The 22,117-nt window shown below is 45.5% G+C and overlaps 1 long non-coding RNA gene across 1 annotated transcript in view; it reads right to left on the reverse strand.

Moving 5' to 3' along the window:
* LOC108446853 overlaps positions 1-20,358 on the reverse strand; it is a 20,844-nt gene extending 486 nt beyond the window's left edge. Inside the window, exon 1 of the long non-coding RNA XR_001862171.1 lies at positions 20,068-20,358. This is a non-coding gene — a long non-coding RNA (uncharacterized LOC108446853). The remainder of the gene's footprint in view (positions 1-20,067) is intronic.
* Between the last annotated feature and the right edge of the window lie 1,759 nt (positions 20,359-22,117).

The raw sequence follows: 22,117 nt of genomic DNA on the forward strand, positions 1-22,117 counted from the left end.
GGCGCCGGCGGCACACCCCCACATTGTGTGGCAGTGCACAGACACAGACCTGATCTGCTCTGCTTCCCTCCGAGGAACAGCCGGCACGGCTTTTGCCATGTGGTCACCCAGAGCTGCTGCTGGGGGCAATGGGGGGAAAAAGTGCCCCTAATTCCTCCAGCATCACTCTGGGTGCAGTAATAAGCCAGCTGCACATCTGCAGTGTGACGGGCAGTTTTCAAAACGCGATGCTGGGAAAGAGAAAATAAATTAATAGGCTATTCTGTGCTGGATTTTAAAGGGCATATAGACTAAGGAACACAACTCCCTGCTGCTTTTTATCCCTTTAAGATTAAAAAAAAAAAAAAAAAATCCTCTTTTTCACTTTGAAAGTATTTTTTTAAAAAAAAATCAAAGCAACACCAACAATTTTCTGACACCAGAGAATACTTTTCCCTTGGTATACAGCACATTTATAACACAGCTCAGCTAGCCCTGCGGGTAAAATTTTGTGCTGGGGATCTGCAATTTTCCCAACACAAACCCAACAAGATTTAGTCCATACAATGGCAAGGCACTTTCCAGCTGACATTCAGCTACCGAGGCACGCTGGGCTGTGCTCTGCCTCCAGCCTCCAGCTCCTCAAACCCTTCCCAACCTCTGCTTTTGTCTCCTGCCATTTGTCACTACCTTGGCAAGCACAGCAGAGCAGCCAGACACCAGCAAAATGCACAGAGTGAAACAGTAAAATGTTATGTAACGTGAGGCAGAGATCAGTGAAGAGTTTAGATTCTGTTTGTTCTTAGGGCTGCAAGATGTAGACAGGTAGGGAACCTCATTCATTTTCTTTGACCAGTGTAGGACTGGTTTTAGGCTCTGGTCTGGCTTCTTTTTTATGGATTCAGACTTGAAACTTCCCTCCCACCTGATATAAAATAAAACTTGAGCTTAGTATCCACCTTAGCTGATAAACCCTTCTGCAGAGCTGCCAGCCCACGGAACCCCAGGCCCCAGATCAGTGGGGTGTGTGCACCACTCATCCCTCAGAGGCTGGAGATCTCCCTTGCTCCTGCCAGGGGTGCCAAGTGTGGTGGGCAAATTCCTGCCCTTTGATTAAAGGGCAGCAGGCAGCAGCCACAGTGCTACAAGAAATGGTCTGCTGAATGCAAACGATACTCATTCCCAAGGACTTCCAAAAGAAGATGAAAAAGGGCTTGGAAAAAAAGATGCCAACCACTTGGAAGAAAGTTTTAGCTCTGTGCAAGCTCCCACGGCCCGCTGGGGAGGTGAAGGCCTGCTGTTTCTGAAGAATAACAAGTATGCTGTATCTCCAGGAGCTGGTCAGAGGCAAAGCAGTGACTCAGAGACCCGGTCAGCGCTGTATCTATGGACTCAATCTGCACTTTATTAACTTGCTTCTCAACAAATGTCTCAAAACTCCAGGCCAAAGAACTGTGCAATGTCTTTTGTTTAACGTATTCAAGAAGCAGCCTCCTAATGGAGACCCAAAGGACAGCGAGATCACCTTTAATTTTATATGTGCTTATTCAAAGGCCACTTCAGTCAGAAGGTATTTGAGAAAGAGCAGCCTTTGGTGTGGCTGTAGTTGCAGGTGAGGTGCCACCCAGGCAGGAGCCAGCCTCAGCTCTAACCCAAATCCTGCTGCCAATCTCCTGTAAAACCTCCTGCCAAGCTAACAGGAACCAATTACAGGTTTCATTCCAAATGGAGATTTGAATCCTGCCAGCGTTGACTTGGACCGTGCATTAAAATAAAGCAAGCCTTACAAGCCCCTCATTAATAATTCCTAAACATAACACTGAGTGAAGCAATGTGCTGAACTAGCAAAGTGTGAGCTGCTGGCATGGCTGGTGTGGAGCACTCAGCCCGACCTGGACGAGCAGTTTGCTTCAGCAGGTCACCAACCCCACCCTGCCCATGCCCACTCTGACACCGCTGCCATCCCTCTCTCCTTGCAGGGCCACTGGCAGAGGGAGGGCAGCCACAGGAGCAGGGACTCTCAGCTTGGGAGCTGTGGGAATGCTCACACAAACCACAGACCTTGCCCAATGGGGCATTTTGTGACTTTACCCTGAGGTGAACTGCAGAGAGGTGATTTAGGAGCAGAAACACTCCCCAATTGTTTGAGTAGGGCTCTGATGTGCCAGAGGCTATCTCCAGTCAGTTAGGTAACCCTGCTTTACGAGAGACTAGAGCTGATTCAATTCTCATCATCATTTTGAATGTCAACCCTAATTACAGATCTTGAGTAGTTTTAATTATATATATGTATATATAATTATTTTTTTAATAAACCCAAAGTTGATATGGCGGTCAGTATATTAGCTCTGGGCTTGCAAAAGCTGTATTCAAATTCCTACTCTGCCCAGACCTCGTGTGTGACCCTGGGTAAATCATTTCACACCTCTCTGCCTCAGTTTCCCATTTGTGTAATGGAGATAAAATTCACTGGGGATACAGTGAACACCATAATCTATGTCTATGACACTCTGTGTGTGACAAGTCCATGAAGATGTGTTGTCAGGAACCCACAGAGGGAGGTTTCATGCAAAACATAAGAAAATGAGGGACTTGGTCTCAGAGAGCGTCCATTTGAAATAAGAAATGGATACAGACACATGGGACAGTCCAGCTAAATAATGAAACAATATTAATTATTATGGCAGGTTATAATCTTCAAAAACCAGCAGCCAAATAGTTAAAAATGAAAGTTTTCAGCAGTGCAATGTAAGGCTGTACCATGAATATTTAAGAGGTGCCTCTTTGAGGAGTGAAGGCCAGTGTGGGAGGTAACAGAAAGGTGTTTGAAATTAAACCAATAGGTTGATTAGGTAAGGCTTAGATTTTTTTTACATATGCAGAATAAACAAGCAGCACAACAGTGGGAGCCAGTGAACACAGCACATCAGGTAAATGTGGCTTTTAATGCAGGCAAGTGTTCAGCTCTGCTCTCTCCCTTTCATTAAAGTCACTGACAGAGCTCTGTTACGAAGCTGCTGCGGTGGCACTGCCCAGCACAGCCTGCTCGGCCAGTGGTCAGCGAATGGTGTGAATCCAGTGGGAGAGGAGCAGCCACAGCTTTCTCTCAGCTGCCCCTGTTTTACTTCCCCGTCCCCAGCCTGTACTGAATTTCTAGTGGTTTTCTTTAATTTCACATGTTGAAAAGACTGAGTGATCCTTTTCCTCAGATGGTCTTTCTAGAACCCCCAACAGAGTGTGAATAATTATTCCCACTCTGTTGGGGCTTTGATAAGACTCTTATGGCTGCCTTTTGCTCAGCCTCTCAGCCTTTGTTCCTGCCAAAGTTATTTTCTTTCTTAGGGAGTGAAAAAAAAAGGTAAAAACTGTAACAAGATCAAGAGAAACTGCAATTTTAATAATAGTAATAACAATTAAAATATTGACTTGAAACCTATAAATGTTTGGTCAAATCCCTCTGGTAAGTGCATAATCACCATGTGTCTACTTCCAATTTCAAAGAGAGCACAATTTACAAAAAGAATTGGCCGGAAAGGAGTTTGAGAGGTGTCTGAATGTGAGCTCTGCCTCCTGTCTGGGAGCAGTGACCTGGCCACCCAGCTCAGAGTGAACATAATCTGTGATAGCTCATGGATGTCATAGGTTGGAAAGTTTTTGCAGCCTCGTAGTGAGTATTGAGAGAGCAGCTTATTGAGAGCTGTCTGTGGGTGAAGAAATGATGGGGAGCCCTGGTGCCATCGGGATCAAGGCCATCCCTCCTCCTGTGGATGATGGGGAGCCCTGGTGCCATCGGGATCAAAGCCATCCCTGCTCCTGTGGGTGATGGGGAGCCCCGGTGCCATCAAATCAAAGCCATCCCTGCTCCTGTGGGTGATGGGGAGCCCTGGTGCCATCAAATCAAAGCCATCCCTGCTCCTGTGGGTGATGGGGAGCCCTGGTGCCATCAAATCAAAGCCATCCCTGCTCCTGTGGGTGATGGGGAGCCCCGGTGCCGGGCCAGCCCCGTTGCTGCTGCGGGGCACACCCGGTGCTGTGTTGGCCCAACACAAGCTTTGTCTGGACCTGGGTGTGCTGTGATGCTCACGGGACTGGGGACGAGGTTCATCCCAAACCCAGACACCCCTCGAACGCTGGTTAGCTATCTCCACACGCAGGAGCACACATCACAAAGGGAGGGACCCTTTTACCCTCCCTGCCCTGCCGGCAGCCAGGCTGTGCGAGCTCTGTCGCCGAGCTGCCCCCGGGGGCCAGTGCGGCTCGTCCCGGTGTGACCCGAGCACACAGCGCCAGCAGCACGAGAGGAGGGCAGCTGCCACAAAACAGGTTATGGTTATCCCAGACTTTGGCACTTGGTGCCTGGGACACTGCTAACATGAACCGTACCTGCAGCCCGCAGGTTCCCACCGCCGTTCATCGCAGGCACTGCAGTGCTGGGGAGCGGCAGGAGATCAAAGCAGTGGTGCACACAGATATATTGGCGTTTGGAGATTGGGAGATAAATAATTCATACATTGAAAATAGAGTTGGGTTGGGGATATTATAGATTAATTCCATCTCACACTCTTTTTCCTCACTCCCACCGTCCCCCCCCCCTTTTTTTTTTTTTTTTTTTGGGGTGGGGGGGGGTTTGTCCCTTTCTTCTGATTTCTGAATCTGCCACAGGCACTGTTAGAATTACAGCAGTGATAAGAAAATATCAGGCGTGGGATTTGAATTAATGCTTTTAGACAAATCTCCATTCCATCTCTAATTCTAATGCTAATTACATTTGCAGATCAAAGCCTGTTCGTTAAAGTTTTGCTTTTGAATACATGTAAAGATTTTACTTTTTTGTTTGATTTTTTTCCCCATTTTTGGAGAAATGCTTCTTCCAGTAGAGACCAGATGTTCCTAAAATATCCCTTTGGAACTGCACAGCTTTGGTGCCCTGTTTTCCTTTCTTTGGGTCTTTTGTCTGCACTGGGTGCAGCATTGTTCTGTTACTGTATGGGCAATCCATTTTTCTGACTTATTTGGTTTCTGTTTAGAAAAAAGCCAGTGCTAATAAGTAAGTGCAAATAATTGCAAACATGTTTATCTGCATGCTCAGCATTGCCAACTGCAGGTATTCAAAATTTGGATCAGCTTCAATAAGATTATGAGATTACAGTGAAGAGATTTGAAATATATAGACAATTGGGTTATTTTTATTTTTCCCTCTGACTCACAGATTTAGATGATTTACACTTGCTATCTGCTTCTACAACTAGGAGGACTAGAAGTTATTTCTTCTCTTGTTTTTTTTCCTATGTGAAGCAGAACCTTTCTAACATGGACTCCTTAAATTTGGATTTTCAGAGACAGATATCATGCAAGTCTTGCTAAAACCACAAAAACTGGGACCAGTCTCACTGCATCCAATCTGGGCTTGGTGTGTCCATACATGTTTGTTGATCAGAGACTATTTTACAAGTGTCAGATAATGAAAGTCAGGGAAAGTCAGAAATTTTTAACACCAAAACGTAACTCCGAGATTTTTAACACCAGAGCCTCAGGGGTTGTAGCTAAAAGAGTACGAGCTCATTTTGGGAGGAAATAGAAAGAAGGAAAAAGAGAATGGTGGGATGGAAGTGTGGAAAGAAGGGATTAGGTGGTGAAAGGGGCTGGGGTGCATGCAGGAGGAAGCAGAAAGGGTTCAGAGGGTGAAAAAGCCAATTTGTGGAGCATAAATCTAAGAAAGCCAATTTCTGAAATAAAGAGGTGTTAACTTAAGGCAGCTAAGGAGAGGATTAGTCAAGGAAGTGCCAGGGTGCAGTTTGGAAAAAGTGGGATTCTCAAAGCTGATCAGGACTGAAAACAGCTTCCCTGTATTCCCCAAACGTAGCCGGCATCAGGCTGCGTGCTGGGAGCGGGGCCCTGCCGCAGCGGGCACAGGCTCCCTCCCGTCCCCGGGAGTGCTCCCAGAGCCCAGGCTCTGCCTCCCGGCTGCCGGCAGCAGCGGCTGCTGCCTCGGGGGAATCGCTCCCGGAATCTCCTCAGATGTCGGGCTCAGTGGGACTCTTCCTATCTCGGCAGCAGCAGGGAAACAGTCAACAAGAATCATTGCCTCGGCCAGGACAGAGCTGTTCAGTGCCTTCCCTCGCCTCACATCTGACAGCCAAAGGTACCAAAGGCCCCTGCTCAGCGTGTGCCAGCCTCTCTGTACCTTTCCCAAGCACCTCTGAGGATTTCAGGCTCCATCCTGCTGCAGCAGCTAAAATCCTCCTGCATGCACCGCAGTAACAGCATTTTAAATGCTTATTGCCCCTCCAAGAAGCTTTGGGTTCCCATCACCTAAAATGCCTTCCTTGGATTTTTTTCTCCAAAAAGAGAAGCTAAAGCACCTTGGTTCTGTGCCATGGGACAGCCTGTGACTGCAGAAATCTGCAGCTCATCTGCTCAGGCGGGGATGATGTTATTACACATCCGTGCAAGGGAGAAGGACAGTGACAAATATTGCTCTTTGTTCATTTGATAGGGCTTTTTTTTTAAAAAGAAAAAAATTCTTTCTCTTATTTTTTATTCTTTTGTAACTGAAAAATCTGGAGGCAAAAAATCAGAAGAGAATCAAATTCTGCTCACAGGCTTCCACACATATTTGCAACCAAGTCAGTAATTTCCAATATCAGTCAGTGCATGCAGAGATAAATTGGTATCCCTGAAAAACCTTTTGCAAAGGCTGTGCATTTGGCAGGAAGCTTGAGATTACCTAGGTGTCTAAGTGCTATCAGAAAAAGCTGCTTCCAATACACAACTAGTTCTGCTGGAACTCAATCCCCAGGAATTATAGTATTTATTTTTGAATAGCATTTGCTGCTCTCTCATCTATTCCCTAGAAGTTTATACATATAGACATAGAGATCAAACTTGTAGCTATAGGGATTCCCCACTGTCACAAGATTATTAGAAAATATCTAACAAGAAGAAATCCTCTTTCCTTTTGTCTTCTAAAATGCTGCAGGATGGAAGAAGACACATCAGGTAGATGCAGGCTGCCATCCTAAAGCTTAGGCTGGGAAGCATCTGCATACAGTTGGGACATACAGCTGCATGTGGAAAAAAGAATGAAAAATAAAAACATTGAATGTAACAGGCCAAGCTTTCAGCTGGGTAAATCAGCATTTCTGCCTTGCGCTCACTGGAACTGTGCCTATTTATATCATCCAAGAATCTCGACAGTTATCTGGGCTTGCCAGCTCACTGTAGGGATAAACAGAGCTTTAGCCAATTAAATGTTCATTAGGGGCAAGACAGAAGGGAGACCAGAAGCCAAAACTCAGAACCAGTCAGCACTTCTGCTCTTGTTCTTTAATCAAAGGAAACATTCCTGTCTTGTGGAACATCTCGTTCTGCATGGGCGAGCGCAAGCCTTCGGAAAATCCTGGTTTAGATCTGCTGGGAGTTACTTTATCTCCGAGCTTGGGGTTTCTTTCCTCTCACTGGTGTGTCAGCCTGCTTAGCATAGCACACTTATCACTGAACTTACAGGAGCCAGAGATGTGATATGGATACCTTAATGTGGAAAACTGCTTCGGAATGGGCTCACACTGCCCCACCATGATACAAAATCACACAAATACAAGACCCAACCTGCACCTACCTCTGATATTAATCTGGCAGTGAACACCTGGAAATCAGAAAAGGACAGGAGCAGTTAGTCCAAAGTGTAGTGTCCCTAGGAGACTGTCATTTACCCTGGTATAAAGAAATAGCGGAAAGGCTCTGATACCACGGATGTCTCATTTAAATCACAGTCAGATTCAGCACCATCTGGCCCTCCACAGTCACCCTTGATTCATGCCCTGCATTAATGGGGGATTCCAGCCACAAGGAATATAAACCAATCTATGCATGAAGTGTCAGCCATCCCTGACATTCCCCCTTTGGTTGGATTTATCGCTTGAGGTGACTCCCCACAGTCCCATTTGCTCACTTGGACGTGCACAGGGCACAGGCTGTTCTTTCAATGAGGGTAACACGGGATCTCATCATCCTGAAGCAAAACTCTTCTGAAAGGTACGGCCAGAATGTGCCAGCTGGGTTGGACAAAGGTTTTAGAAAAGGTGACTGAAAGTAGTAAGAGCTGATAATCCAAAATAGGAAAGGTAAGGACTAGACAAATGTCTTTAAAACAACTCCCTTTTAAGGTCAGTGCTGTTTTTATCCATATATTGGCTGTTTTAGTGGTTGGTTAGCTTCTCCCATTGCTGTGGCTCTAAAGTTTGGGGTCTTTTTACACAGACCCTTGTCTCCTGTGAAGATGGACATGGCAGGCTGCTCATAACTCTGTGACTCTTAATTGTAGTCATCATCACCCTTAGGGGCCATGGCTCTCATATGTACAATGTCTGTCCTAAAAAACTTCTCACTTTCCTGGTTCAAAGTTCTACTTCATGATTTTCAGCTATTTTAGAGGAAGAGAGGAAGATGGTTTTTGTGACCATCATGTTTCTAAAGGCAGGAAGAAACTGAGCCAATGGAAAAGGTATTACAGCCCTCCCAGAGACGGGTGAACTGAGGAGAAGCTCTCTGGCTGAGGAGTGAAGAAGGAAAGCTAAGAGAACATGTCAAGCCTTTAAGTCGTTAATTTCTGTGGTTTCTCAACTCATAATGAAGTCTCATTATCAGCACATTTGGTTCCAGTTCTGCAGTGTCCCAGGAGTGATGACACAGGATTGTGGAGTATTGCTATGGCAATGGTGATCCCCAGCCCCGAGCAGCAGGGCCGGGGAGATGGGGACAGGGACCAGCCCTGCTGCCCCAGAGGGGAGATGGGGACAGGGACCAGCCCTGCTGCCCCAGAGGGGAGATGGGGACAGGGACCAGTCCTGCTGCCCCAGCCCTGCTGCCCCAGCCCTGCTCCCCAGGTGTGGCTCAGGTGTGTGCTCCCCTATTGCAACAGCCCCCCACGGCAGAGCAGCAGCATTGTGGGGAACCAAGAGGGGCTGTTCAGAGCCCTCACTGCACCACTCAGAGCTGTTGTTACAATGTGAGGCCTGGTTTAAGTCACATATCTTATTTTCCAGTATGTAGGATGAATTATTTTTAAAACACATTGTTGAGATGGGAGAATATTATCCCTTTTAACAGATGGAGAACTGCACAGAGATATTAAGCCTAGAAGTATTAATTAATTTAAGCTTTGAGACATGGAAGGCCTGATTTTTTTCAGAGTAGTTGTTATTATAAAGTGTAAATTGCTCTGCACTTCTGCAGATCAGATTTTAGTGTCGCTGACTAGATGTGGACCAGGCACAACATAAATTAATTTCCTTTTCTGAAAGTTATGGTTTCAATGTTTGCCTTTGTGTTACATCCTGCAGCTGAGTTCTGTTTCCCAGGACAGCTTCCTTAACCAAGAAGCCATCTTCCCTCTTTCTGCAAGCTTGTGATTAAACACAGTTCAAATTCTTCATGAATTCTTCTTGAATTCTTGGTCCTACTCACTCCAAGTGCCAGTCTCCTTATCCTGATAATTCTACTGTTATCAAGATCTTTATGTCCAGGATCCAGGGTCTTAATATCCCACTCTCTCCCTGACACTACTGCTTTGTCCTGACACTCTGTACCTTCTTTCTCCTCCAGTTTTCAGTATTGTCTTCATCCAGTCCATCTCAGGGATGGAGCAGGTGAAAGGACAGTTCAGTCAAATGCAGACTCGGTGAGAGGTGCAGGTATTCATGTGCTTACAAATCTTCAGAGGCTTGGATAACAAACTCGAGCAGGTTTCTGCTGCACGTGTGCGAACTGTGATAGCCCCGGTGCTTTTGTCTTCAATAACTCGATGTGAGCTTTCAAAGGAAAAGCAAAAAGCCTGTGCACAATGCAAAGAACACCCTCTTGCCAGATTTCAAGGTCTCACTCCAAAGTGCAAAGTCTCTGGAGCGTTTCAAAGTAAACATGATCAGATTTCTTAGCACGGATCACATCAGGGCTAATGCTGATCACCTTTAATAATGGGTTGCAGTGCCACCCTGCCCATGGTGCCAGCCCTTCGATCCACAGGGTGAGCTGCATTCCTGGGAGCAGATCTGCAGCTTTCATCTGCATCTGTGCCTGCCACATCTGTGCATCTAAAGACTTTTTTTCCTTTCAAATTCGAGTTTGCTTTCCCTTAACTTTGTAATCTGGCTGTAACTTCCCAAAGTGATATTTGCCCCCTTTATCAATGAGGTCTGATTAGCTCATGGCAGCTGTGACAGAGAAAATCCTTGTCTTTTGAAGTGTCCATCCACTCTGCTTAGCTCGTTTTCCGCTGGCAGTAATTTCCTGCCCCATTCAAGCACCACGGAAGTTGTAAGTGACAAATGGCACGACTAATCTGGTTCTTAGCTGAGGCACAGGCTCTGCTCAGCTTCCCAGGGGAGCTGTACAAAGAGCTTTCTCACTGGGAAAGCACTGACCTGGGCGTCGTCAAATCTCTTGCAGAGACAGGCCAGGTGAGTCTCTGATCACATATTAAATAAAAGTAATTATTTTAATCCACAGCAGTTTAAAGGAGAGAGGAAAAAAGACTCCCTAATGAAGACTAAATAGCAGAATTCATGTGTGGACCTAAGTTCACTGAGATGGAAAATGATTACATAAAATATGCATGGCAATTGAAGTAGCTCACAAACTTTACTGTTAACTTTTTGAATCTCAGCAGTAAGGAAACAGTTTAAATGTTTGGGTATTCAGAAAAGGTGCCAGTTTATGAAGACTAGAAAAACAGGCTGAGGTCTGTTCTTAGGGCAAAATTCCTGACTGTAAAACGTCCATGTATCTCCTAAAATAAAGCCAGGTTGGCATATGCAGATTTGGCTGGGACTCACATGACAACCAGCTCCTCTCTCTGTGGGGTTTGGAAGCAAAATCTGTAGCAGAATAAATATCAGCATATTTGCTGTAGATTTCCTGTATCTGGATTTTCATGACCCCTTTCAACCTGCTACTTGTCCAAAATACTGTAAAATCTGGAATGAAGTGTAAGTACATTAGTTTATAATGTCATTAAAAAGCACTGATTTCTGCAATATAAAAAATATGTACTGACCTCTACTGTCTCCTAACCAAAATCCCATTTTCCTCATTGACCATTCTAATTTGTAAAGTTCAGTGCTGCAAATATGAGAATCTCTCAACAGCCAAGGGCCTGGTTCTGTCTTTTCTGACAGCCAGCAGTGACATTTTGAACATTTTGAACGTGGACCTGGCAGATCAGGTTTCATCTCAATCCCTGCATTACTACAGGAGAAGTAAGAACATTATTTTCCAGGAGAAAAAGGCTGTTGGTGAAAGCGTACATAATGAAAGGCAGCTGAGCTTGCAGTGACCCCAGGAAAGGATGTTTGCAGCAGGCTGACAAGCCTGCAGAGCTCCCATTAGCAGTGCAGGTTCTGCACATGCAGAGGAGGGAAATGGACTCCAATTAATGTGTTTATAGAGGAAAATGCTGCTTCCAGTGTGCTGTTCCCAGCTGAGCTGAGAGTGACTTCCCAAGAAAAGACCCTGCTGTTCCCCAGCTCCTAAATAAGGTGAGAGCAGATTGGGCGATGGAGTTCAGACGCCAGAGGGAATTTGCCGTGGTGAATTTGAAGTGCTTACATTGCAGTCTGCAGTGCAGCCTTCACCTGGTTTCTGGGTGCTTTTTTCTTTACTGTAAATTTAACAAACCTTGCCCTCTGTTGATAAGGAGTTTTAGAGTTCAGCTTAGTCCACCAATTTCCCCAGTGCCGCCCCAAGCTTTTATGACGTCACATTTATTTTGGTGACTACAATGTATTTGTTTGTAAGCCCTCCCGCTGGCAGCAGTGCCTGTTAATTCATCGAGCCTGACAGAATGCAAAATTACAGCACAACAACAAGGATGCTGTCCCTGTACTGATGTATAATTAAAGCATGGTCATCCAGGGAAACTTGAGTTCCCTTTTGCAGGGAAACCTTTTGTAATTCAGAGCAGTTGAACCCACTAGTTATTCAAGCAGGTTAATTTTCTCTCCAGTATCTTCTCTTAGATAGGTATCTTGGGAAGGATCTCTGATGTGGGCACATCATAGTGTGATCTGCATCTACTCCACCTCAGGCTCTGATTTCACAAGCTTAACAAAACTGGATTGACTCCACGATGGATTAACAGACTTCTAGCAAAACCAACTGGTGCTACAGGATTTGTGGTGACATAACAGGTTCAGCTTGGTCCTGATCACATGCAGTCATCAGAGGGTTCATTGGTGCTTTCAGTAGGACAGGGTGCTGCACACTCTCTCCTGAGCGGAGCTTTTTGGGTTCTCTTCACCAAAATGGGTGAATTTACACTGTGCCTGCTTTGAGCTTCCTTTGGCTCCCCTCAGGTGAGCTGTTCTTTCTCATTTCCTCCCCTGGCTGCTGTGGCTGCTGAGTTTAAGCAGCCATTGTACCTCATCTGAAGTATAGAGTAACAAGTACATGGAATGGTCTAGAACAAAGAGAAGTTTAAGAACAAATTGAAATTTGTCTCCTTCCCTATTTCTAAAAGCAAATCTCATCATTCACAACAACAGCAACAACAAGAGTGGGATAGACCCCTTCTTTCAGGATGGCAGTGTGAGCTGGGGGTAAAGGTGTTTGCAACCATCCCAGCTGCTAGCAAGGTCTGTGCTTATTTATGAAGCTCACTTTGTGTGCACATGAGGCACAGAGGATGGATACTGCTTAAATTCCAACATCCACAATGTACATTAAGGCTTGTCCCAGCATGCTGCAAAGGAGGTAAGAGTCTGCAGGAGTTCTTTGCTGACAAGGATTGGGAATTGAACGACTGATCAGAAATGGCTGCTTTTTTATTTTTTTTTTCAGCAACAAAAACTCAGCTTAAACCTGGTGGCAACAGAATCCCATTGTATAAGGAATCTGCTGCTCCCAGCCTCTGCTCATCACCATTCTGGCTCCTATTCTTGGAGGCCTGTGTTTGCTGACCACACTTATTGGTCTGCACAAGCCCATGCAAAGCCGTGGAGGCAAACAGAAGTGGCTGCATGAAGCAGAGGTGCAATGCCACAAATCCTCCTTTGTGATATGCCTGGAGACTGGGAAACAAATCATACAAGGGAAAAACAGTCCTTCCATTCCATTTTTCTTTTTTATGTCTTAGTATTGCCTCGAATTGCGCAGTCATCTGCCAAAGAGTTTACCTGGTAGGAACGCAGTGACTTCGATTCACAGTGGTGGAGCAGCAGGTTATAACAGCGAGGTTTCAAGGAGCAAAGAAAGAGGGGAGAATAGTTCATGGCGTATCACACATTTTAGAAAAACAGAAACTTCCAAGAGTGTCAGAGCTGTTCCCCTTTTGTTGCTGTGACTCTTCGAATTTTTCTCTTGCACCAAAATAGACTATTTGTTTATTACAGCAGGAACTAATATTCTCCCTGTAGCCAGTTAAAAGAAATACATCCTCTTTGTGGCTTTGAAAATCCCTACAGGATTATGAATGAATACTTCAAGAGTGTATTATAAATTCAGACATGTCTATTGGGCTTTCAAGTATCACAGCGGGAGCTTCTTACTGAGGCAACCTGAGGGTAAAGGCTTTCCCACCTTTCCAAAGTGACTCCTCCCACAAAATTTTCTTGGGCTGAAGTGAAAAAAAAAAACCACCACCCTACCTAGTTCAGCTTCTTAGAGCCACTCCATTCTAAGCAGAACTGAATACAGATATAATTTAGTACAATCACATGCCCAGACGTTGCTCCGGAGCCTGCTCAGTTTTCCTGTCACTTGCAGTACCTTGCACACTCTCTAATGCAGGTTGTTGTTTGAAACCAATGTGCTTTTTATTTTAAAGTCTAAGCAGGCTGGGTGAGGAGCTGGTTTTGCAGCACGTGCTGTCCTAGATGTGCTCCGAGCACCTGTCATTATCTCTTCCAAATTCCGCTGCAGCTCCCGTTTGCCAACTGGCAGCGTGGCAGGCTGTGACAGCGCTCACAAAGTGGGATTAGACATAGCCCATTTCTCCCGTCCCCTGCTGCGAGTGCTGAACCAGCAACTTTGCCATGTTTTGATCAGATGCACTCAGCACTGACATATAAATCAGGGACAGTGCTAAAGGGAGCGGGGAGGAATCAGCAACAAAGAGGCAAAATCAAGGGCAACTTGGAAGGAAAGAATGGGACTAAAGAGAGTTTTAAAAGCACATGGCTTTGAATCTATATGTACTTACTTCTAAGGAGGATGAGGGGTGTTGCTGCTTTCAAAAGAACTCACATTTTTTCAGGCTTTTGAATGCACATCGCCCCCAGAAAAAGCCTCCAGTGGGCTGAGCCTCGGAATGAACTACGAGATGAAAATGAGTTTTAGCTGGAAACTGAAGGGCAGTTGTTAAGAAGTCCTGTCAGATAGGCTTTGAAATTTAAGAACCACCTGCAGCAACTGGTGTAGGTGGTACTTGTAACGCTGCACATGATGCTGACTTAATGGCTCAGCAGATGTGCATGGGTGTAACTTCTTCAGACAGAGAACCAGAAAGGCTCAGAGACATAAAAACATCGTCTGTAGGGCTGTCAGCTCAAAGGACAGGACATTATCAAGAAAAGGTCAAAGAGGATGGTGATCTTCCAAGGATTTTACTTGATCTGTGAAATAGCAGAGAAGAAAAGCTGGTGTCAGGGTGCTCCAATATTGTAGCAATGGAGAAAGAGCTGGGATTGGCAACTGTTCTTAAAATACACAGGACACAGAGCAAGGAGATGAGGAAACCTGTTGTGTCTGATCCTGTCTAGTGCCCAGGTGTATATTCCTAACACTTCACTAGCAGCTTTGTGGGAGTTGCAGCCATTAAAGAAATTGTCTTTCAAGGCAAACTTTTGGAGTAAGAGGAATGAAGAAAACTTCCAGAGCAAGCCATACTTGTTCCTGCATTATGCTGCTGTGCCGTTTGCCATGCTGCAGTTACAGCTAAACCTAAGGATCTGTAGAAATTTTGACTGTGTAAACTCTCCCTTAAAACACAAAAACCCTTGGGTGCAGAAGGAAAACGTGCATATGACAATACACACACACACTCCCAAGTTCTTGCACATATACTCAATTTTAAACACGTATAGAATTCTCTCAAGTCTCTTGAAGTACTATTGAAATATGAAATAAATAAGGTATGCAGGCGCCTTTGCAGGACAGTGGTCTAAGACACAGCCACTCCTCAAGCACTTCACAGTACAGTCTGGGGCTGAACTTTGGGAAGGTGTAAGAGAGGAACCTGCAAATCAATGACATGGCTCTGTGTGATTTAAAATCAGCACAGCAAATGACAGGAAAACCCGACAATTTCATCCAAGCTTGACTAGTAGGTGAAAGCCTCCTCTTAGTTATTCCATTTTGTACTGAGCTTCTCAGTCTGAATCCAAGATTTCTACATTTCCATTGATAAAACTGAAGACCAGCTTTGTCTGATGCTCTCTGTCTGGCTTATTAAACCTGCTAATTTGTATTTATAACTATAAATATAGAGATCATAACCCAGGTCAAGCATTTTCTGAAATTCCCTGGTGTAGACTCACACAGTACAATACAACCCTTAGTTTTAGTTGGCAGAAAGAAGAATGAAAGCAATAAGATCTTAAGCACTTGAAAAAACAAGATTGTTATCTTGGTTTTTCAATGCTATTAGTGAGAAAAGTAGCCAGCAATATGTAGGTCATCATCAGTAGCTGCTTTGGTAGCCTGTGAACAATTTAAAGGAAGGAAGAGGTTTCTCTTTGTGTTTGAATAAGTTACTCTATATCCATGAAGGAGCTGTGCCTCACCCCCAAAGGGAGCAGCATTATCAGCAAGTGAATGAACAGGGCACTCTGTGTTATGCCAGTAGCACTGTCTTTGAAAACAAGGGAGACAAGGAAAGTAGATTCACTGTGGCTTTTATTTTCCTGTCTGCCATTGTAACGGAGCTCCTCCATTAACTCATTCTTGTCAGGCTGAATTGAAAGTGACGCCTAATAACTTACAGCAGCATCTGCTCCCACTCCTGCAGCAGCCACGGGGCTCTGCAGTGCCCGAACACAGATCTGCTGGGCGGGAAGAGGCAGGAACTGACACTGCTGAAGCACTCAGCACAGCCGGAGAAAAGCAAGGATGTGCTCGTGGGCCAGCCAGCTCCTCTTTCGGTCACCTGGAATCTCCAGTTCCTACCCATGCAGTGCTGACAAATCTGCTGAACATAAATATTCTGCTTCAACTGAGTTACCAGAACTTCATTCCTTGCTGATAGCACCCCACTCGCTTCATTGAGCCGCACCGAGATTTCCCAGCAGACAGGAGCTGTGTCTGAGCTAGAAAAGTAATGGATGTTTCTATTTTACAGCCATGCACAACGACTGCCCCCGATGATGGCCTCGTGTGCAGTGCAGGAGTGCAGCAGCTCAGGCAGGGACAGGGCTGTGCCAAGCAGTGACCCAGCGCCGGGCACCCGCGGCACACTGGGCAGGGCAGGCTGGCAGCGCAGCTCCGGCAGCGAGGGCTTCGGCCGGCTCCTAACGCCCCTCGCAATCCCTTGCACAGCCCAGAGCACTGCCACGCGGTGATGGATGTGACACCTGAGGACATGTGACACCACGTCACCCGTGACGTGTGATGACACGTGATGACACGTGATGACATGTGCCATGTGATGTCACGTGATGACACGTGCCATGTGACACGTGGCATGTGATGACACGTGATGACACGTGCCACGTGACACGTGGCATGTGATGTCACGTGATGACACGTGCCATGTGACACGTGGCGTGTGATGTCACGTGATGACACGTGCCATGTGACACATGGCGTGTGATGACATGTGCCATGTGACACGTGGCGTGTGATGACACGTGATGACATGTGCCATGTGACATGTGATGACACATGATGACATGTGCCATGTGACACGTGGCGTGTGATGACACGTGACACCACGTCACACGTCTCCTTGCACTGCTGCAGCCTAGAGCACGCTCACTCCATCAGCCAAGGCCTCGCTCTGCCTGAGCTGGGCAAACAAAACTGGCAGCACTCGAGCACTTGTCCTTGGGCTTCTCCATGACACCTTTCAGTGCTCAGGTCCAAGCAGCAGATCCATAACCGATTTCAGAGAGAGCCTGGGTTGGGTCATTATCTGCCATTGTTAATGAGATCTATCACACCCCTCAGCCCAAGTGGTCAGCGTTAGCATCCCCTCTGGTGATATTCCAACAGCAGAGACTGCTGGTGCCAAACCGTGTTTTGTCCTCCTGTCAGTGAGCAGGACAGCAGGCTATGGTACACTCACTTTATTCCCTCTGTCAGGTAGGACAAATCCTGCCTTTAATCATCCCCTGATCTCAATGAGCCCTTCTGTCTGGAGTGCTGACGTGTCACAGGATTGCCCCAGTGATGGGCTCACAAACCTTTTGGCTGATTTTTTTCATGTTGTCCTGGTGCCACTTTCTGTGTTCATCTTCACCTGTGCCCTTTTCTGAATGGAGTACAAGGAAGAAAACCCTCAAAAGTGGAACATATTTTCCCTCTGATAATCTTTACTGTTTCACTTTCCTTCCTTTTCCATCCCTCCCCTTATTTCACTAGATTCTTTTGCAGTGGCCTAGATTTAATATCCTTTTACAGCTGATTCTTGTGGCTGCAAAGCCCTGCTAATATCACATTGTACTAGTCAGAAAAATGATTTAGGGCAGGGAGAGTGTTTTTGGGCTGTGTTAGCACACAGATGTCTTGAGACAGAACTGAAACTCAGAGGTGCTGCTACAGTGTGAGTGGTAGCAGGAAACGTGAACATTTATATCCATATCTCTGCCACTGTATAGAGAACAGGGAAGGTAAATGTATCTAGAATGTGATGGGAAACGATTTGTTTACTTCCTTTACTTCTGATTCATAATCACCCTACTCCCCTTTGTTATTTCAGACGTCACCTACTTCCTTACTTTCCTTCTAGAAACCCTTTCCTCAGCCTTTCTATACCCTTAATATTCTTGCTGCTGAATTATTGCTGTATTGTTCACAGCTGCTCACCGTAGCAGAAGGTAACAACGGTAACGAACCGCTGAAACAATTCTTAAAACCATTAGCTAAAAACTCTGGTGTTCCAAAGCAGCCTAAAGAGGACAATTCCCAGCCGTGGCAGCCCAAGGCCCTGCATGAGTCTGTATTTCTGTTCCACTGGCCACAAGTCCAGCAAAAGAGGTTCCTGGTTTCCCTTGCAGCAGCCGCCAATTTCCGTGAGTTCGTCACGGATCACCATCTGTGCCGTTCTGCTGATTCAGTGTTTGCATGGCTGTGCTCTCCACCAGACCTTGCAGCAATCTTGAAAGCAAAACCAATGAAAAACAAACCTTGCTTCTACTTTTTTTTCCTCAGTCGCTATTTTTAAACGAGAAAATGTCACAGATCTGCTTTGGGACACAAACAAAATAAAGCAGTGATTCAGAAGAAAATAATAAAGGGGCCAAGAATAAGGGAATGAGGATTTCTGCAATCTGTTCTAACAGGACACAGAACCACAGGGTAACAATATGTGGGGGCAAAAAGAAAAAACAACCCTTGTTTGAAGAACTTGCAAGTAACTCAGGAGCTGCAGTTCCCTTCCCCTCAGTGCAGTGACTGTATCATCAAAGGGCTTTTTGCATCCATAGCATTCAACAAAAGAGCTTGAGAGTCTCAGGAATTTAGATAGCATCCTCTTCTAGGGGTTTGAATGGGGCCTGCTGGATGTGATACTGAGCTTTGTTCCCCGGTAAGCTAAAGATCCTTTTCTCTGTTAAAGTGAGTGTGTGTGAGCCTGAGAGGCTGTGTCAGAATGGATGATCTCAGCTCCTTGAGTGGCTTCCATTGTATGAGCTACTCATCCCTCACAGGCTGATTGCATTTATTCTGTCCTGACACAGGGAGCCCCTCTGCAGCACAAACAATACCAGAATAAATAAACACAAATATTAATCATTCCTGGCCTGGTAACTGGTGAGTGTTGCAGGGGACCTGTGTGAAAATGCTGACAAGCCGTGCAGTGGGGGTGGAAAGAGGCATTTGTCTGCATTGGTGTCACTTCTCTGTGCTAAATGATTTTGGACAAAGGAACGTTTAATCCTCAGAGCTCATATATCTGAACAGCATCTGATTTGTGGCTGAAGTGGGGTGGACAGGATGGGTGCTCAGCACTTTCAGAGTATTTTCAAGGAGAGAATCATTCTGTCCCTGTTTCAGAGTATGACCAGAAAACCTCAGATTAATCCCCCTGGGGACTCAGACTGTCTGTACCAGAGTGGGTCAGTCATTAATTACTTTCCAAACTCTCTGCAGCGTTACAAGGAGAAAACCTTTTAAACCTCTGCTCTCAGAATGGTCCATTCCCTTATTCTCTCCCCCCGCTGCATGTGTGACATACAAGTTTGTGCATGACAGCAAGGGCTTTTTGGCAGGGATATCACACCCATGAGGTCCATCATGTGTACCTTGCTGACTATTATTAGAACGATTTAGGAAACAGATAAATCAAAGCAATTTAAAGTGATATTTGCCAATAAGTATCAGAAGCCTCTTAAACCACCCATCCAGACAACCACTTTGAGCCTCTGCCGTTTACTGTCTGACTCCATCCGAATTTCATTTCTCCAGAAACACTCCAGAAACGCCAGGGCCGTGCTGCAGGCACAGCCCCGAGGTGCAGCTCCTGTCCCGGGCAGCAGGAGGAGGCAGGGCTCAGACACATCTGGGTCTCACTGCACTGGGTTTTCCTGCCTGCGCTCATCTCTCCAGGTGTGCAGCTGAGCTGAGACCGCCCTGCCTCACGGCACACACTGCAGGTTATGGATACAGCTCCTGCCACAAACAAACTTATTTTGCCTGCAAACAGCTGGAACTACCCTGTGTCCAGCAGAACTGCAGGAGCAGAGGGCAATCTAAAAGCAAGGCTGAAGAGTTCGCAGGTTCTGCTACGGTAACGCCAGGATTTGCTGACTTTTTCTGATTTTAACTCCAAGGTTGAACCAGTGAAGTATCCTTGCACTAATAACCTCGTTTTAACTATAGGGGAAAAAATGAAATGAAGTCACATGTGCTAAGCCAGGCAGTAATAGAAGCATTTCTTACCTACAGGACTTGACAAAGAGCTTGTTTCAACAGAGCTTGACTCAGAACCTTCCAGCTCACATCTGTGGCTCCACAGAAGCAGGAAAAGCTTCCTATGAATTGTCTCCTTGAATTGTTTTCTGCTCGTAGTAAATGAGTGGCTCTCCCTTATCTCTGGAGCTCTTTATCCAGGGTGCTTAGCCTGCCACCTCCGAGGCTGCATTGACAAAAGTTTATACCTTGATAAATAAAATGCACCTGACTGTTAGTACAGATCTAGGTAAGTAAGCAAAATGTCTTTCTTCTGCTTAAGAGGTTTGGCTGTGTAATCAAAAGTTATTCAGTACCTGTTAAGCCTCAGCGCTGGCTAACAAAAGGCAGATTCCACACCCTCGTGGAAGAAAGATCAAAGGCTTTTTTGGCATTAATGAATGTTAAGCAAAAACCCCAAATATTTAATCAAGAGGGAACAAAACCTTAAGACTCATGCAGCTGTGAGCATTTTTACAGATTTTCACAGTTCATATTTGAATCATATCTAAGGTTTTGTTGCCATATACATGAACAGGATTAGTCAGGTGGCAAAGGGTGGGATTTTCAAAGTGTTTTTTTAAAACTGTCACCGACTCGAATGGGGCCCAGGTTGGGACAATAGGGGAAGACCTGTTGGAGGCTGTCACTTCTGCAAAAGCATTTAATGTGATGGAGTGTGATTATGACTCACAAATATAACGAATGCTTTAGAGGGTGCCGAAAAGAAAAGGATGCACCTGACTGGTTTTGTAAGGCTGGGTACAAGTGATACAATAATTCTTTCACAACCAAAGGGCAGTCAGCTGATATCTTGAACCTGAAGATTTGATTGCCTGGCTTAAAAAACACAATGCACTTGTCACGCAATCGCCCTGAACAATTACAATAATGTTTTATTTTCCCTGCAGTTGTGCTCGTGAGCCTTGGTGCTGAATCAGAGCCCACTTTGCAATGACCCAGCGCACACAGAAACCCCGGGGGTTGTTTCCCCAGAGACTTTGTGGAAGGTGATGGGCAGGAAAACCACACGAAACCTGGCCACTGATACTGGCCATGACCACAAGAAGCAATCACAGTACACCAGGTGCTTAACTAATGCTGGTTTTGTACAGACACCACGGCACAGGAGACGTTTTCAAGGGTATTACAGGGATTACACTGCAATTACTTAGGAGATGTTTCAGAGATGCTCCACCTGCTCACGGAGGTAACACAAACAAAGGGGCTTAACTGAAAAATAATAATTAAGTGATAAAGGTGACATCAAAAGGAGCAGTCGTGGGTATGACAGCCAGCTGGTGCAGGAAAGGCGTTGGGTAACAGAATCCACAAAGAGCCTTGGGAGTGTTTGAAGTGGTGGAGAAGGGGCACCTTGCACAGGGAGGACACAAGCACACGGTGCCACAACACAGTCCAGCCCAGACATCGGGAGATAATCCCTGCAGCAACGTGTTGATGGGAAAACTGAGATAAGATGGAATTCACGGGTGTGGGCAGAAAGAGGTTTTACCTACCAAGACACAACATGAGGAATCCACGTTTCACCCATGATACAGGGCAGGAAAGAAGGATTTTAGCTGTGCTTTGTAACCAGAAGGTTAAGACATCACATACAACTTGGATGTGATGATCCAGGGAGGAAAAACAAGGCAAAAATAGAGTTCAGGTTGTTCACCCACAGGTTGGTAAGGATGAAAAACAAAAAAGAAGTACCAAATTTTCTAGGCAATCATCAGAAACCAATGTAGAGATTTCAAACTGGATAGGGAGGGACTGTCCTCTGTAAAAGCTAAAAAGAAAAACCAACCAAAAAAATCACATTCTGGTTAAAAAAGAAAAAATGGAACTGGAATCAGGGGCTGATTTCTATTTTAGCCACCCAGCCTTAGCAATACCAGAGTTGCCATCTTCCTGTCCATCACAGGACAATTATTTATGCTTATGCAAAATCATTAATTGCGGAAGAACCTTTCAAGTGCTGATGAGATCAAGTAATACAAGGCTATGAACGAAAGTCTAATCTTGCATATGAGGCTTT

The sequence above is a fragment of the Corvus brachyrhynchos genome, unplaced genomic scaffold (genome assembly GCF_000691975.1).
Source record: "Corvus brachyrhynchos isolate BGI_N302 unplaced genomic scaffold, ASM69197v1 scaffold114, whole genome shotgun sequence".
Taxonomy (NCBI): Eukaryota; Metazoa; Chordata; class Aves; order Passeriformes; family Corvidae; genus Corvus; species Corvus brachyrhynchos.